Below are 18,654 nucleotides of genomic sequence, written 5' to 3' on the forward strand. Positions count from 1 at the left end.
AGCGAGGTATTTAGGCCCAGATCTCTGTACTGGGGTGAATGTATGACATTGTTCTGCATTCTGTCCATCAACTGTTGTTTTTGCATTTGTCACCGAGTGAGAAGGGTATGCCCAGACGTGGGTCCCGTGCTCTCCATGCCACTGGAATCAAGCAATCCTTGCTGAAGAGGAGTGAAACCCTGAAACCGGTCCTAGGATGCCTGTTTCCGGTCCAGGGAGGACCTGGTTTGGCAGTTCCGGCTGGACTGTACCCATGAGGCACAGGGTCAAGACTGATTAGCATATGGCTGGGTTCAAACCGGAACGGCATAGTGAGCAAAAAACGATGGATTTAGGCCCAGATGTCTGTACTGGGGTGAATATATGACATTGTTCTGCATTCTGTCCCTCAACTGTTGTTTTTGCATTTGTCACCCCGAGTGGGAAGGGTATGTCCAGACATCGGTCCCGTGTTCTCCATGCCACTGGAATCGAGCTAACCTGGCTGAAGAGGGGTGAAACCCTGAAACCGGTCCTAGGATGCTTGTTTCCAGTCCAGGGAGGACCTGGCTTGGCAGTTCGGGCTGGACTGGACCCATGAGGCACAGGGACAAGACTGATTTGCATGTGGCTGTGTTCAAACTGGAATGGCATGGTGAGCAAAAAAGCGATGTATTTAGGCCCAGATATCTGTACTGGGGTGAATATATGACATTGTTCTGCATTCTGTCCATCAACTGTTGTTTTTGCATTTGTCACCCCGAGTGGGAAGGGTATGTCGGTCCTAGGATGCTTGTTTCCAGTCCAGGGAGGACCTGGCTTGGCAGTTCCGGCTGGACTGGACCCATGAGGCACAGGGTCAAGACTGATTTGCATATGGCTGGGTTCAAACTGGAATGGCATGGTGAGCAAAAAAAGCTATTTATTTAGGCCCGATCTCTGTATTGGGGTGAATGTATGACATTGTTCTGCATTCTGTCCATCAACTGTTGTTTTTGCATTTGTCACCCCGAGTGGGAAGGGTATGTCCAGACATGGGTCCCGTGCTCTCCATGCCACTGGAATCGAGCTATCCTGGCTGAAGAGGGGTGAAACCCTGAAACCGGGACTAGGATGCTAGTTTCCAGTCCAGGGAGGACCTGGCTTGGCAGTGCGGGCTGGACTGTACCCATGAGGCACAGGGTCAAGACTGATTTGCATATGGCTGTGTTCAAACTGGAACGGCATGGTGAGGAAAAAAACTATGGATTTAGGCCTAGATCTCTGTACTGGGGTGAATGTATTACATTGTTCTGCATTCTGTCCATTAACTGTTTTTGCATTTGTCACCCCGAGTGGGAAGGGTATGCCCAGACGTAGGTCCCGTGCTCTCCATGCAACTGGAATCAAGCTCTCCTGGCTGAAGAAGGGTGAAACCCCGAAACCGGTCCTAGGATGCTTCTTTCCAGTCCAGGGAGGACCTGGCTTGGCAGTTCAGGCTGGACTGTACCCATGGGGCATAGAGTCAAGACTGATTTGCATATGACTGGGTTCAAACTGGAACAGCATGGTGAGAAAAAGAACGATGGATTTAGGCCCAGACCTCTGTACTGGGGTCAATGTATGACATTGTTCTGCATTCTGTTCTTCAACTGTTGTTTTTGCATTTGTCACCCCGAGTTGGAACGGTATGCCCAGGCGTGGGTCCCGTGCTCTCCATGCCACTGGAATCAAGCTATCTTGGCTGAAGAGGGGTGAAAGCCCAAAACCGGTCCTAGGATGCTTGTTTCCAGTCCAGGGAGGACCTGGCTTGGCAGTTCGGGCTGGACTGTACCCATGATGCGCAGGGTCAAGACTGATTTGCATATGGCTGGGTTCAAACTGGAACGGCAGGGTGAGCAAAAAAACGATGGATTTAGGCCCATATCTCTGTACTGGGGTGAATGTATGACATTGTTCTGTATTCTGTACATCAACTGTTGTTTTTGCAGGTGCAGAGAGGGTCATAACTTTTCCAGTCACCACAGGTATTTCAGTTTTGGAGGTGTTCAATTTGAGGTGACTCTATGTCATTAATAGGTCAACGGCCCGGAGGCAACTGATGACTTTGCAGTTTCTAATGTCCTTAAGGCTTCCCAATTTGAGAAGGCTTTGTGTGTAGTCTTCATAATTATAGCAGTCGAAGTGAAAACATTGAACAGTTCTGGTAATGATTTCATGTAGATGTTGACAAGGAGCGGTGACTTGATAAAGCCTTGAGGGACTCCTGTTTTTAGAGTTTGGTTGTGAATAAAGAAGTATGGATCACATTTTTTTATTGTTTAGATACAATGAGATACTAGTTAGAGCGGTACCCTCTATGCCAGCTTCCTTGATTCTTAGGATTAGTGTGTCATGATCCACTGTATCAAAAGCAGCTGAAAGGTCCAAGAGAAGTGGCACAGCAACCCCATTCCAGTCTACTGTGTTTTTTAAGGGCTGAGCTAAGGCCCTTTGATACAAGTCAGAGGAGTACGCAGCTAATTGAGTTCATAGGCAGACTCAGGTACATATTGAGGGTCTGAGAGGAGAGGCGATATGGCAGAGAGAGCAAGAGAGAAAACAAAAAAAAAGTGAGGCCGCAAAGAGGAAAAGCAGAGCAAAGAAAATGGACCAGTGCACTCACTGAGGGCAAGTGGAGAAGAAGTGGGGGAACAGAAAGAAGATATACAGAAAAAAACAGAGGCTGCAAAGGGGAAAGAAAACCAAAGAAATGAGAGCAGAGCCAGTAAGTGGTGAGAGTAAGGGATCACACAAGGAGTAAAAGGTAAGCGGGGAGGGGGGAGAAAATGGAAAGAGGGTGCAGAGAGAAAAAGATGATCAGAAAAAAACAGAAGCTACAAATCCAGAAAACTTTATTAGCAAATTGTGCTCCCTATTTACACTTATTGGGATATGCATTTTATCAAGAAAACATTTTGACAGAGCCAGATAACAGCCCTGGCTAAAATGATGGGACCAAAATGGACTTACTTGGTTATACACACATAAGGATAGTTTTCTAAGGGTGAAGGAAGATGAGGAAGGTCTATGTGTCTAAGGGCCATATGTAGGTAGGGACCCATTTACCACTTCATAAATACCGAATTTTACCGATTCGGTATTTATGAAGTGGTAAATGATATGTAGGTAATGAGTCGGTATTATTTACCGATTCGGTAAAAGTCGGTAATTACCGAATCGGTATTTACCGATTCGGTAATGAGGCATACCTTCCCATTGATGGGAAGGTATGCCTCATTACCGAATCGGTAAATACCGATTCTGTAATTAGGGGAACACATGCAAGGGTGGCAGGGTGTCACATTGACACCCTGTTGCACCCCTGAGACGGCCATGTGTGCACATGTGGCACACATACATGCCCTAAGGGCATGTATGTCTGCCACATTGCACACGTCTAAGCGCTTTAAAACGCTTAAACACATCCATTCATTATTTACCACCAACTAATAGTTGGTGGTAAATACCGACTCCAAAACACACACACACTCCCCCTACATCTCATTTCTGTATTCGGAATTTACCGAATCGGTAAAATTACCGATTCGGTAATTTTACCGATTCGGTAAATTACCGAATGCAGAAATGAGCCCCCTACATCTCAAAAGCCAAAATACCGGTCGGTAACGGTATAATTACCGAAAATCGGCCGTTACCGACCGGTATTCGGCTACCTACATGAGGCCCTAAGAGAGGTGACAATACCCTGGTTCAGAGACATCAATGTGAAGTAGGCATAATATTGACTCCTAATTCCCCCAAACTGGTCATGATGGTTACACACCTAGGGGATGATGAGGATATTGTACAGAACATTCTTTGAGGAGAGATTCGACTTGTGGTAAATTGTTAGCTTTAGATCACATTGAAAAAAGGAGCCAGGCCTGTTATACTGAAGGTGAGGAAGGTACCTAATTTAAAGCCATTGAAAGCTGAATTGGATAGGTTGAGGTCTTTGGGCATCACTGAAAATATTGAGGCTTCTGAATGGCTTGCCCCAATAGTTCCAACCCTGAAGGAAGGTGGTAAAGTTATAGGAATGTATGTGGCTGGAGAGTTAATGTTTGCCTAAGATTGCTGCAGCTTTTGCTACTTTGGGCAAAGTTCAGCTGTTCAGTTTAAGTGATGTGTCATTGGCTTACCAACAGGTGATGCTACAGGAAGAGACAATCTATAAGGGAAGGAGTGCAGCCTCATATGGTTTTCTCTTGTTTGCATGCTTTCGCCTCCATGAGATCTTCACCCATGGAATTAATTAACTCCTCTCAATCAGTAAACAGAAAACGTAAAGACGTTTGTCACCTCGGAGACGGTAAAAAAGTGGAGTGGAATTCACGGAGTCATCACTGAACATTTAAAATGAACAGTACTAGTTGAACTACTTGGTCCTTGCGCTTGGATTTTATTTTTTCAACATGCATTTTTTCAATAAGTGTTGAGTGCAGTGGGTTTTCAATTGGAGCCATTATGGACTTTTTGGTTATAATTGCAGGGCACTGGAGGGAGAGGATTAGGGTCTGATCTAATGTATCTAATGTATTGATTTAATTCATTGTTTTGTGATAGGGGTGGGAGGAAAGGAGGTGTTATGGGAAACATAACAATGTTTATCACATTGGGATTTTACTGTAGTTGTTTGAGTTGTTTATTTTATTTTGTTTTAGATACCCCTGACGAAGAGCCACACAGGCTCGAAATGCATTGGGTTTGAATATATGTATATACTTCATAAATCTGATTGCCCTTTACTTGTTGTTGTACGAAGCCTCGATGGACATACAGCTGACAAGAGTACATTTGAATAAAGAATTCAAGTGCAATCACGCTGTCCCCAGAGTTGTGATAAGCAAGAAAATGTATGGAGTAAGGATTTTGAATAAAGAACAGGTATACAGAGTGTACATTGGAGTACCTGGATAAATTTTTATATTGGAGGGATATTTTTTTCCCACATTGCAGTGCGATGGTTTGGCGCGCGTAGAAAGCACCTTTTGGATCACACAGGAAGAGACAAGGACATTAGCATCTTTTGTGATGCCCTTAGAGGCATATCTTTTCAAGAGGATCCCCTTTGGTTGGCGTCTTGTTTTCAAAGAGTAATGACAAGTGTTTTGAAGGATGTGGGGTGCATTATGTTCTTCCAGGATGATCTTTTGGTGTATGACAAACATTGTGGGGAAACTTAGGAGGTGTTGCTGAGCTTAGAAAGTAATGGACTGACTGTGAAAAGAGACAAGTGCCAAGTCATGCTGGTTAAGCTATTCTACCTGGGACATACCATTTTAGATGAGGACATTAGTGCAACATTAGATTTGTTTGAGTTGATCATTAAGGTACCAGGATCTCTAAACATGGATCAGCTTGTTAAAACTTTGCTACTTTAGTTCAACCTTTCTATGTGCTGATGAAGAAAGGTGCAGAATTTATGTGGTGTGATGAGTTTTGTAGAGCCTTTGAAGTTAAGCAGCAGATTACCAACTTTCCTTGTTTGGGGCAATTCAATGCTAATTAGAACACCATTATGACAGTAGATGCAAATTTGAAGGGGCTGGGTGCAGGTCTGACTAACGTAAGTTAGGTGGTGAATGTGTTGTTGCAGTTGTTTCATGATTCCTCAAGGATGTGATTGCTAATTAGTCTCTAATCAAAAGTGGAAATGGTGGTCTGTACATAGACAACACAACATTTCAAGTTTTTTCTTAGGGGATACAGTTTAGAGTAATGGCAATCATCAGACATCGGTTAATGTCTTTCGTGAAAAGTAGTGAGAAGCCACACCCACATCATCAGATAAATTGATGGGGTGAGCGAGTTCAACTTCTCAGAGGAATATCTGCAAATTGATTGTCTGGGCTGCCCGTTTATGAAGGGTTGGAACCAATAGTGACCCTTCTGTCATGCGGGACCTAATAGTAGCGTGGGCAAGGATGAGTGACAGAAGACTATGGTGAAGGGTTATGTTTTGGATCAGGTGAAACAATGCATGGTTCAAAGATGAGCAAACTATAAAGTGTGGGATGATCTCAAGGCTGCATTTGAACCCGTCCCCAGGGAGAGCCTGTGAAGAGTTTTGCTCACGATGGGCACTCCTGGAAACTTGGTCAAACTCATTGCTAGGCTACATGTGGGGAATTACACCCAGGTTCGATGGGGGGAGTAGGGTGGGAACTTACGTACTGTATTCCAGCTTTGTGAGGTATACGCCAGGGGTGTGCCCTCACTCCGGCTTTGTTCTCCTTATATATCAATGATGTGATTCAGGTACTGTTGAACTGTCAGAATGATTACCCTAGCCTGAATAACAAGAAGGTCACCATTCTGCTTTTCATGGATAACTCCCTCCTTATTTCCAAGACCCTAATGGGACTGCAAGCTCTAATTATCAATTTTATGAGGTTCTGTAAATCTAGAGGTCTTGAACTGAACACAACAATAACCAAGTTTATGGTGTTTGGACCTGGGGTTGTCAAGAACTGTACAATTAGAGCTGGGAATGATTTTCTTGAAAGAGTCTACAGTATCGCTTACTTAGTGTCAGGATATAAGACCACCTTATGTGGGAACCCCAACTTACCAAAAGTTAATTTCTCCTCCAGAAAAGGTATAAAGCCACTGTCTGACTGCAAAACATGATGCACTCTCGCGGAGTGTCCCCTGCACTGGAGATCTATAGAGCGAAAGCACAGAGCGCTTCACATCATGAAGCGGCGATCTGGGGTTTCGCTGACAGACCGCAATTGGCTATTGCGTAGAACACTTTGGCGAGATCACTCATAGTATGTATGGTTAGTACCCCTTTAATTCAACTCTTTCTTGATGTGGGTATTAAATGGATCTCTACATTGACAGCATTCGAACCACTAGTATATTCGGTAAGTCTCTGGGCAAAGCCTGAGCTTAAGAAATTTAGAGACACTCTAGGCAGTTTCCCTGGCTCAAATGTATATTCAATTGATTCCAGAAGTTAGGACTCCAGAGGCTCTTGAAAGATCCCAATACCATCCGCAAGACTGACGCTATTGTTCTGAAGTCTCACGTCTGGACCTATGCATCCAAACAACTTGCTCTGGCCACAACTAATGGGTGTATAGCTGACCAGTTCCTTGCAGTCAAACCTTTTCCATCCTTTGAGCCATTTTGAGATTCTATCACACCACTGTTAGCGAAAAGCGTATATTTGTGCACTTTCGGCTCAGTACCACTGAAATCCTTCACAAGTCAGTAGAAATGCTACACAGGCTCTAGCCTGTGCATAGCCTGTGGGATCGGCTCCTGAGACTGAGGAACATATCCTGCTCTTTTGCCCTAAATATTCAGGCTCTTCTAAACACAAGTGGATATGCTAAGTGACCACACCCACAGGAAAGGCATCTACAAATATCCTTTTACCAACAAGGAGGTGAAGCAGAATGTTGTGGTTCTAAATTCTGAGGCTGTACGGAACATGTCCAGACAGGCGAAGTATCTTATAACGTAGCCTCTTAGCCTCCTGATGTTCTAAGGGTGCCTGCCATCACTGAATGCCCACACACTATGTGTGAAGAGGAATCTGTACTAAATGAAGGACTAGGTATAGTATGAGTTGCATTATCCTTTTAAAACCTAGCATTTCTCTTTCATAATGCTCTTTATTTTTGTGGTATACATTTACATTTTTGTCAGCTGTAACTTGAAGAGAATTCCTTTCTTCCTGCATTTATATACCTTTCCTTTTTTTGTGCATTAGCTATTTTGTGTTGTTATCGTACAAAAGGGGGATGAGTAGTGGCTTGTACATTTGTGCATACAGAACTATGTAAGGTCTTATGGAATGATCATAGTACATAAGGCAATTGGAAGCAGCTGTGGTGCCTGCTGGATCTGGATGTACCAATAAAAAGATCTACACCCTCTTCTAGTGCCTGGGGTGTTTATCAGGAGGGGAGCACCACTGAATAGTGATCTTTGCAAAGGGGGCCTTTTGCTAAGCCCTGAGGGGAATTATGGCTCAGATTCAACCCACTCACATTGCACATCACAACAAAGAGTAGACAGATCCATCATCATCTTCAGCTATTCCGGAGCTGAAATATACATCCTGGCCAGGAGAGGTAATATCCATGGCTGAGAGGACAATAGCCAGCTTCTGAACCCAGAAAGAACAGATGGTTTTAACTGTTAAAACCCTTGCATGAACTAGCAATCTCAGAGTGGAAATGAACAGTCAGGAGAACAATGGAAAGCTTTAGCACTGGCTTAATTGACTTGCAGTTACCCGGGAGGGCATCTACTAATCATTGACTGCACAGTCCCAGACAGACCGATTCCAATTGGGGTGATAACCAGTTTTGATCTTCTCATATTTCAGGAGCCCCTATCTAAATAGGGTAGGGTATGAAATGCAGAAGAAAGCCTCATGCCAGCGGGGTTCTGAATCTTGAAACGAGGTCTTGGGAAATTTTACTTTACAGTAACACACAGAGGAAGTGCTGCAAAAGGAGGTGGAGGGAATTTTTTTTTAGAATTAGGTGGTAGAATAGCTGGCTAGTGCATAGAATAAGTCTGGCATCTCAACTACTACCTCAGAAGATTTCTGCAAATGGACAGTCTACAACTGAAGGACTCCTGTCTCATACTGAAATAAGATAACTGACTCAAGGACGGAATCCTGCTGGGCATTAGGGGACTGGAACTGCTCTTCAAGGGTGAAATGTTTGGCCTCCAGGTTGCCTACTTCAGGGATACAAAAAGAAGAGGACTCCTGATTCTAAGGGTGTCCAGATTGCCACAGAGGACTGGCCCCAGGAGGAACTTTGGCTGGAGGGTGAACTAGTGCTTAGAAGCCTGCAGTGAGGAGCAGGGGGCTGCAGGAATAGTTTGATCTTACCCTGCTACTGGAGAAAAGCTCAACTTAGTTATTACACCTGACTTCCACGAAGACCAGGAAAAGGTGCCAAGGACGATCAAGAAACGTCAGACCCAAGACAGGCAAAAAAAAAACTAGGTGTGTCCTGCTTGGAGCTGGAAATTAGTTTGGCAGGGCCGGTGACTGCCCTTATGGAGCGCTACCCAGCTACAGCTTCCAGCCTTGAAATAGTTAGATTTGTCCAAAGAATTTGCATATAAATAAACTAAAAAGACTGCTTTCTCCTGTCCCTCTTATGTTTTTTTTCCTTTGCGTTTTGTGATGCATACCTGGTTGGGCAAATTACTATGAGAAGAGGGAGCATTAGCCAGTTTAAGCTTTGAATTTGCTCATAGGCAGTCGTTTGAATATGCAAAGTGATGAAGCAGACAGTATTAGAGAAAAGCACACTGTCCAAACACAAACAAAACAGGAAGCTCTAACAGTAACTGAGTTTAATAACTGCCCATGGATTCTGAGATTTAATACAGAGATAAAAGACCAAAAGTAATGAAAGAACTGGTTACCAAGTTTGCGAGACAAATTGATATATGCATATTTTAAATGGTGGGAAGGGAAAGCATCAGATCAATAACTTTCCCTCAAGATTATGTCAAGGGTCCTGGGAATAAACTCCCTCAGAGCAGGATACAAGGAAGAATAGTGCTTTAGAATGGGGAAAACCTTTGAAAATAGCCAACTCAACTAAATGAGATTACTAATTGATCAGCGCTATGAGACTTTCAATGAATTAATGAAAACATTTTGTGATAAAAAGAGATCAAAATAAATGTTTTTATTCTTGGCCACATGCTACTAAAATATATGAAATTGGTATTTGTTTATTAAGTACTGATACTTTACTTAAATTGGATAGAAAAAAAAGTTTTACTATTTGTTACAAGTGGTGTGCAAGTGAAAGTGTGGTGACCCTCCTCCCTCTTCCCTTCAATGTGCTAAATGGAACACCAACGCATTTTAGGCATTATAATCTTCTTTTGCTTCCATTGAACTAATTAGACGAACACCTGACATCTGGAGGTAAACAGTTCAGGATTGGAAACTGTAACGACCTGGAGTGAGGTAGTCACCATAACCAAGTAGGACTTGCATCTCTGAATGAAGATCTGGTCTGATGATGACATCTACCTCCCTTCACATTTAAATTATCTGCACTACCCTCATCCTACAAAGACTCATGGTGTTTATAGCATAATACCAACTGTATGATGGAGGTATTCAAGCCTGGGGATTGGTATTTCAATGTTTTTTTCTGCCTTGCAGCTGCTAATGTGTGCTTCTGAGCATGTTGCAGGGATTCTGCTCATGCACAGAACTATGCGCAGGAAACCAGGACCTCAGTGAATTGCGGTGTACCAATAACTCACCTCAGTACCCAGAACCCCTATTACCCAGAACCCCTATCCGACTAGCATCAGTGTCTCATTCGCTCTTCGTATTATCTCGAAGCTACCAATGATTAGACAACCCAGAACAAGCGACTTAGAGTACTCTCAGGAATGGTGGGAATTGGAAATACCTGTTCGTTATTATTCTCATATCAGTCCACAACAAGAGTAACCAAAGACACAGTAAAGTTTAAAATGTTTATTTTATAAACTACGTGTCCTAAGATGTAGTACTTTGGCTAACATAAGCAGACAAATGATTAAAAATAAAACCATCAGCATTGTTACAGTACCATAGAAAATGAAGGGAGAAATCATAATACAAAAGATAGTGGAATACAACCACCCTCCCTTCGCTAGTAAGCTAGTATTATTAAACTAATAGAAGGTCTCTAGTTTTGAATGGGGGACCCCATACCGTAAAAATCAGCTTAGGTGAATCACATCACAGGATCAGCTTTGCCCTGTGTCTGGAAAATGTCTTCTCAAAAATGTGTCTCATGCATGCAAACTGCAATATTAAAGGCGCTCAAGTTTCAGATATTTGCAGCTGTGTGCGTGTTATGGCTAGAGCGCGGGCCGATCAACCTGAATTCAAAAGCATACATTGTTTGTTGGCCTTGACTGTTTCTGCACACAATGTTCAGACCAAGCTTGTGGTGCACGTCTAGGGATGTGAACAACAGACCGTTCTCATGTGAAGAAAAAGCAAGTAAGCAGTTTTCATATATTAACATCTATCTACAGTGTCGTGTGCAAAAGCAGCAAAAGTGGCAAGATGGCGTTTTAATGTCTAAGACGCTTATGCTAACACAGCAATGTGTATATCTCTAGTTCCGCCTCCACTACAAGCCTTGATGTAGGAATCACATCAGGTATCTGCAGTGGAATGGAGTCCGTGTAGGGACATAAATAGGATAACCTTCACATCACTGAATACCTAAACTACTCATCAAGAAGACACATCTTTCACATCTTCTAGTGCTATCTCTTCATCCCAATGAGAACACTGTGTGGCTACTCACCCACTGGCGAATGCAACATCTGGGTTTCATACTCCCCACCCACCCTAGAATCATTTCACACTCTTTTACAATGTGTACTATATAGACGTATGCACTCCAAATGTGCTTATCTAAATAATACTAGGCATTTCTCAGTAAACTACTTCATAGAGCTAAACCTTCCTCTGTAAATAGGAACATGTCTTTCAATATATGCCAGTTTCAATTGCCATGATATTGTGTAGTGTCAATATATTAAGCAGTCACTGGTAGAGTACTGACTGACACTGGGGACAGTCAATGGGGTATCAGGCACCTTCAAAAACTAGAGACAGACTCCATTGCATGAAACTTCACTTGAGAATGTACTTGTAACAGAATGTTGGCAGTTGTGGCAGACATACAAAGAAAAAGTTATCTACTTTTGGAAATGATATTTCTAGCAGATTCCTTACCTTGTGATTATCCTGCAAAGCGTTGGTGTGATCCAGAAATAATTTCCACAGCAATAGCTCTTTAGTGCTGCCACAAATTACCCACCCACTCCCAGATTGCTCCTCTCATGAATACATCTCAAAGTAAATCTTCCCTAGGAGATGCTACAGAATATTGCTGGTTAGCCAAAGAAGTCATACACCATAGCACCTACGAACATATGTGTGCATTTGGGTTGTTAGGAAGTAATATTTTCCAAAAGTATGCAAGGATGACGATGTAGCTGCCTGGCAAATGCCAGCGACCAGAGTACCTCTGCTGAGAGCCATTGAAGCAGCCATGGTGTTAGTGGAGTGGGCACGAAATCCTGAGTAGGATCATTTGTGCCTAGAGCATAAGAGATCTTGATATGTAACATGACCAAACACAAAATGGTGCATTTTTGTCACACGAACTGGCCAACTTGGAAATGAAGAGACCACCTTGGTTAAAAGGGATGGTATGTGGAGAGGAACAAAATTTCTAGGTAGAACACTGTGGAAGGTGAATGGACTGAGAGGGCTTGAAGTTCCCAGACCCTACCAGCAGTGCAGTCTTTATTGTAGGAGGTTGATGTTGTCAAGTCTTAATGGCATGCCCCTGAGAGCCAATACACAAAATCAACAGATGATAAAAATTCCACTGAACATCAAAGACAGCAGCAGGATGGAACACAATAAATCTTTGGAAGGTGTGCCACCTAAACAACAATGGGTGGTCGGGAAGGAATTTGAAGGCAGAAGGGCAGCCAACAATCCTACAACTGTAGCTACTACCAGCCCTTGCTGTTCATGCAACAAACAGGGCAACTTGGAATTTGTCTCAAAGGCAAGCTTGAGAGTGTCTAGGCCTTTCTATTTGACCAATTGAGCAAATATCTTCCAGCAAGCCACCTAAATACATGTTGTAGTTTTTCCAAGCAGGCAAGAGTTGTTCTGAAACTTCATTAAGAAGGCAAAAGTACATCTTGAGCTGGCACTGTTCAGTCTCTATGTTTTCAGCCAAAGCATTTGGTAACTGGGATAGAGGACCTGAACATCCTTTTGCAAGAGTAGGTCCACTCTGTGCAGAAGAGGGGGCCAAATTAGGAGTGCCAGATCCTCCTTGTCCAATCCAAGAATTTTAGGATCACCTGTGCTCAATTCACTTGCTCAATTCCACAGGACATTTGACAGAAACAAAATTGGTGCAAAGAGACGACATATCCCCCTGCACCCCCCACCTCCCCACCCCGGAACCATTGTGAGTCAAGACACTTTCTCTGTTCAAGGCCATGGCAAATTCACATAGACAAATACCAATCAGGAGATCACCTGTCACTTTGGGAAGCAGTTGCCATTTGTGGCTCTCCAGCGAGAAGCAACACAGCATTCACTCTCATGTTAAAAGGAAACTGCAAGAGGAGTGGATACTGGGAAAGCTCCTGTTGTTGCACCCACTGCCACAGGCAAATCACCTTTCAACACATGGTTCACCACCCCCTCACCACCTGGTCTGCTGATGTATTGGGTAGTGTTATCTGACAGAATCTGAATGGTACTCCCTTAAATGGAAGAGACAAATGTTGTGGCAAGGCAGAGCACTTGTTGTTTCCAGCACGATTATGTGCAGATGCTGTTCCTGGAATATAAAATATGCTGACATTTCACTCAAATGGGTACACCAGCTTAGCAAGCAGGGATCAGGGACTATGGAAGCCTAGGTCTGCACTGCAAGGCTGGAGGGGTCTATCCACCAGTGAAGATCCAAATAAACTGATTGGTAGATCTGCACCCAAGCTGAGAGGCTTTGATGAAATAGCCACTGTTTTCTCAAGATTCACAGAAGGGCTCTCATCTGCGATATAGCATGTGGCACAAGCAGGAAGCAAGTAGGAGCAGTGCCAAAGTCAGAAATCTATGAAACATTAGCTAAGAATGTTGCACATGTTATTGTATTGCCCTGGAAAAAATTATACTATTTCCATAGCGATGGAGGAACTATCTCAATGTGGAATGTAGGCCAGAAGAGCAAGATGTAACCTTGCTTTCTTGAAGATTTCCATGAACAAGCCAGCTTTCCCTCCAAACACAGACTCACTATCGCAGGGCATGCCCACAATGATTGCTTTGACATAACCGCAGAAGACACTGGAACACATCCAAGTATGAAGGTGCAGCATGAATGCCATGCCCATGAATCGAGCCACAGTGTTTGCACAATCCACTTTAGGATCCGTTTGGAGGCATTCAAACCATTGTTGCCCAAATCATTAAATTGCTTGTTTATGGTGTCGAATAGGTCAATGACCAAGCTTTACCAATTGAGAAAGGGCATGGACATCTCAGCTCAGCAGCATGGTGGTGTTTTGTCTTTGAAGGGAGAGACTGCCTGAGCGGGACCGCCACCTCCCCGGGGCATTTTAATAATGGAAATGGGTGGGGGCCTCCTGCCCTCCCATGCTGCCCCAGGGACCAATACCTGCCTGGGGCATTCCTTAAGTATGGTTGGGAGGCCTCATGGGCCCCCCAAAGCCAGGGGACCATCACCTCCTCAGGGCTTTAATGTTTGAATGCTGGGGGCCTCGCGCCCCCCGCAGCCCCGGGTAATGCCACCTCCCCAGGGCTTTATTCATATTAATGTGTAGGGGGGCTCCTGTCCCCCCACACTGCCCCAGGGACCACCACCTCCTGGACATTGAGTAATTAAATGCAGGTGGGGCACCTGGGCCCCCCCAAGTCCCGGGTACCACCACCTCACCAGGACTTCATTTAATAAAATTAAGGGTGACCCCACACACTGCCCCGGGGACCACCTCCTCCACGGGACATTGAGTAATTAACATATGGAGGTACGTAGCAGACGCCCGGCCCTGGGGACCACCACCTCCCTGGGGCTTTAAAATTGATGGAGGGGGGCCACGCAGCCCCACTCATGGAGCCTTCCACGGCCCTGGGGACCGCCACCTTCCCAGGGTCGGCTCCAGCAAGTCCCGGGGTGCCCACCCCCAGGACATTGCATTTTGCTATGGCAGGACGGGAGCACTGCTCCCGCCCTGCCATAGCAAACTTCTGCTTTGCTTCATGGAAGCGAGAGCAGGAAAACTGCTCTCGCTTCCATGAAGCGAAGCAGAATTGCTTTTGGCCAAAGGGAGCTGCATGTCAGCAGCTCCATTTGTCCAAAAGCAATGCCGGCACCCGCAGGAGGTGAGGAGCCGGCAGGGACTGTGGAGGCATTGGGGCTCCTCCGCAGTTCTCAACAAGGAGGCCATGCCCCGGAGGATGGGGTCCCCACGGCCATAATTGGCCTCAGGAGGGGGGCCGCGTGCCCCCCTAAATAAAAAAAAGAAGGCTGTCTAGGCCCTAGGGTTGGGGTCCTGAGGCCACAAGAGGCTCAGGGAAGGGGGGCCGCGGCGCCCCCCTTCCATAGATACATTTTTGTCCGGTCCCCAGAGATGGTGTCCCCGGGTCGAACATCGGGTAATGGAACTGGGGGCATTAATTGTTTTTTTTTCTCTCGTCATAGGAGTTGCGACCTCATCACGGCTCTCAGCACAGCCCCCCCAGTGTAACGTTGCGGTGGATTCCTGGATCTACCTTAAATAAATGATTCAATAGTATATAATTTAGAAGTTAGTTTTGCCTTTCTGAACTTTTTTGATAGAGTTAGTGAGATTGAAGTTAATGATTACATTAAAATTGATAGTGTTAGTAATACTATTTAAAAATAAAAGTTAAACTTGAAAAGTGTATTGTGTTCTAGTACATTGAATTTGTGCTTTTATTTTTCAGATGTGACGGGTTCGCAAATCCACCAAAAATTAAAAAAAGAGTATGTATGTTTAAAAAAAATAAGATTTACTGTAGGGTTATAGGGTGGCTCTAAAAAGAGCCCTTGTTTTCATTATGATTTGTTGGAGCTACATGTAAGTGCAGAAGCACAGCTTAAAGTTGTTGAGAAATACTCTGTTTTCTTCATCTGTGAAGTGAACTCCATCAGTTCCGTAGATGTCATCCATATCAAAATGTAGAATGTTGTTATAGAGCCCATCCTATGGTCTCTGAGGTAAGCAGAAACCGTTTTATTGACATAATTCCTACCTTTCTCACTTCCCTTCCTTTTCGGTCTTTGGCATATATTAGAGTATACAAAGACAGTTTGAGACAAAAGCAACATCAATTGTGCAAAGGTATCCTTCATTAGCATTTCCAGACCTACCACAGTAAATGTGCCTAGGTCATTGTCACCACAGTGCACAATCATGAGGTCAGAGGGTTGGAGATGCAAAAAGGTTTTAAACAAAGGCATCAATTGGTGCCACTTTAATCCGCTCTTTGCAATCCATTCAATATCCACATTTTGAAAACCTAGGTCTTTGTCAATACCTCTGTGTTCAGCATACTTTTTGCACCAGAAAACATAGTTGTGCCCTACAATCCATACTGTAAGCATCATGAAGGGAGGTCTGGAAGGAATGAAAAGATGTCTGTAGCTCGGGTAGTCAGTTGGTAGAATGAGAAGTATCTAAAATGTTGGAGAAGATGCTGTTTTTTAAAAAACCATCAAGTGATTGACTTGCTGTTCATTAACATTGCGCACTCAAAAATAGCATGCATTTTATTTTCCTGAAGAAGCATGTTTCTTATTGGTTACTAAAAAATGTTTGAAAGGTACAGTAGATCGGATAAGGACATATTTTGCAAAAAAGTCAACCACACCTGCTATTTGTGTTTGTGAGCTCCTGTGCTGAGCTTGAAAATATGGTGAACTTGTGACCTGCCAGTACAGTTGAATGTTACAGAAAATTTTACTATGGAAACTGGGATTAAGCAGAATGGGGAAGGGCTGAAAGTTTACTGGATTTAAAATGTGAAATGGTAACATATATAGATATGTTACTAAATTAAATTTTTCTAAATAGTAAGTATAGAAGTAGTCTGTTTAAAACAAAAACTAGTATTGTTAGAGATAGGCTTTTGAATTCCCGTATGGATTCTCGGCTCCATCGCGATGCTACACTGCGGCACCTTGGTGGAGTCGTGACATCAGAAAATTACAGAACCAGTTTGGGCACTTTTAGAAGACAGAAAGGGTTAATGTCTAACCAATAGAAATGTGTTTCACAATTTGAAATGATGTAGAAAGCAATTTGATATGTTACTTACATTTATTTGTGTGCAGAAAGACAGGGAATGTTTGCCATTACTGGTTTTACCTTGTTGAGAGAGGCGCATTACATATAATGTGTGCAAAAGAAAATCTTTTATGATTTTCCGACATTTCATATTCTGCAATCCTATTTGTACGGTGAGTTACAAATTTGTTAGCTGTGTTATATATTATGTTGTGTGCTTCACTCTTGGTAGTGATATTTTTAGATTTGAAGAGCATTATTTTCAAAGTTTTGAAATTATTAGAGTGTGATGTTTGAAATATGACACAAAATGTACAATGTGTATTTACTTTATTTTATTGTACTGAAATGATGATTGAAATAGTTTGTGCATAGTAATATGTGTACATTGGAAGATGGATTAGTGATTATGGTAGTTTGAATGAGTCTGTGGAAAGGTACAGTTGAAGTATGCCGCATCATTTTATGTGTCTCTTTCAAATTGTAAGTGCAGTCTGTCAAGTTTTAAGGTCTGCATGGACTTGTGACTGAGGTATGTGTGTGCTTGCACATGTATTCTCATACGTGTTCTGCATCTGAAGATGCTAGATGTATAAAACACAGGTATACGTCTATTTGTAGGTTTCTTTTACATATGATACCAGTAGCAAAATGTGCAGACACATACATGCATGCTTCCATGAATATGGTAAGACTTACAACAGAGATATGCAAAGGGTTACTGCTTTATATTTGGCTAGGCCCAACACCTTGAGTACTTGCAGAATAGTGAAGCTGAAGTACAAAAGTGAGGCTTAAGAGATGTTGGCAGAGTGGTGAGTGGTTAGTGATTAGGCTACTATGTATGAGTCTGTGGAAAGGTACACTTGAAATACGCTGTAATATTTTAGGTGTCTGCGTGAAAAGGGAAGTGCAGTCTGTGAAGTTTTAAGGTCTGCATGATCTTGTGACTAAGGTATGTCTGTCCTTCCACATGTACTCTCAGATGTGTTGTGCATCTGAAGATGCTAGATGTATAAAACACAGGTATAGTTTATTTGTATGTTTCTTTTAATATGAGGCCACTAACAAAAGTTATAGACAAATTCATACATGCTTTCAGGATTATGGTGAGAATTACAACAGATATATGAGAAGGATTGCTGCTTTATATTTGGCTAGGCCCAACACCCTAAGTAGTCTCAGAATGGTGAAGTTGCAGCTCAAAAGTGAGGTTTGAGACATGTTGGCAGAGGTTAGTGATTAGGCTACTTTGTACGTGTTTCTTTTATATATGATGCCACTAACAAAAGGTATAGTCGCATGCATGCATTCTATCAGGATTATGGTGAGACTTACAACAAAGATATGCAAAGTTGCGGTTTTATATTTGGGTAGGCCTAACACCTTGAGTACTTGCAGAATAGTGAATAAACTATTTGTATGTTTCTCTTATGTGTGATGCCAGCAGCAAAAGGTAGAGATGCATGTATGCATATATCTAGGAACATGATGAGACTTATAATAGTAATATTGCAAAGATTGCTGTTTTGCATTTCTGGAGTTCTCTTGCTTCTTTCTGCACTTTTCTTGACTGTTTCTTCACCTCTGTTGCTTCGTTCTATATTTATGTTGCATCTTTCTGCACCCATCTTACCTCTGTTGCTTTATTTCTGAACTTCTCTTGTTTTTTTCAGTACCTTTATTTTATTAGTTATATAGAGAATGGCACTGTAATGGTAATTAATTATTTACTACTTACTATTAAGGTTGACATGTAATTAATTTAAA

The sequence above is a fragment of the Triturus cristatus genome, chromosome 4_2 (genome assembly GCF_964204655.1).
Source record: "Triturus cristatus chromosome 4_2, aTriCri1.1, whole genome shotgun sequence".
In the NCBI taxonomy this organism is placed as follows: domain Eukaryota; kingdom Metazoa; phylum Chordata; class Amphibia; order Caudata; family Salamandridae; genus Triturus; species Triturus cristatus.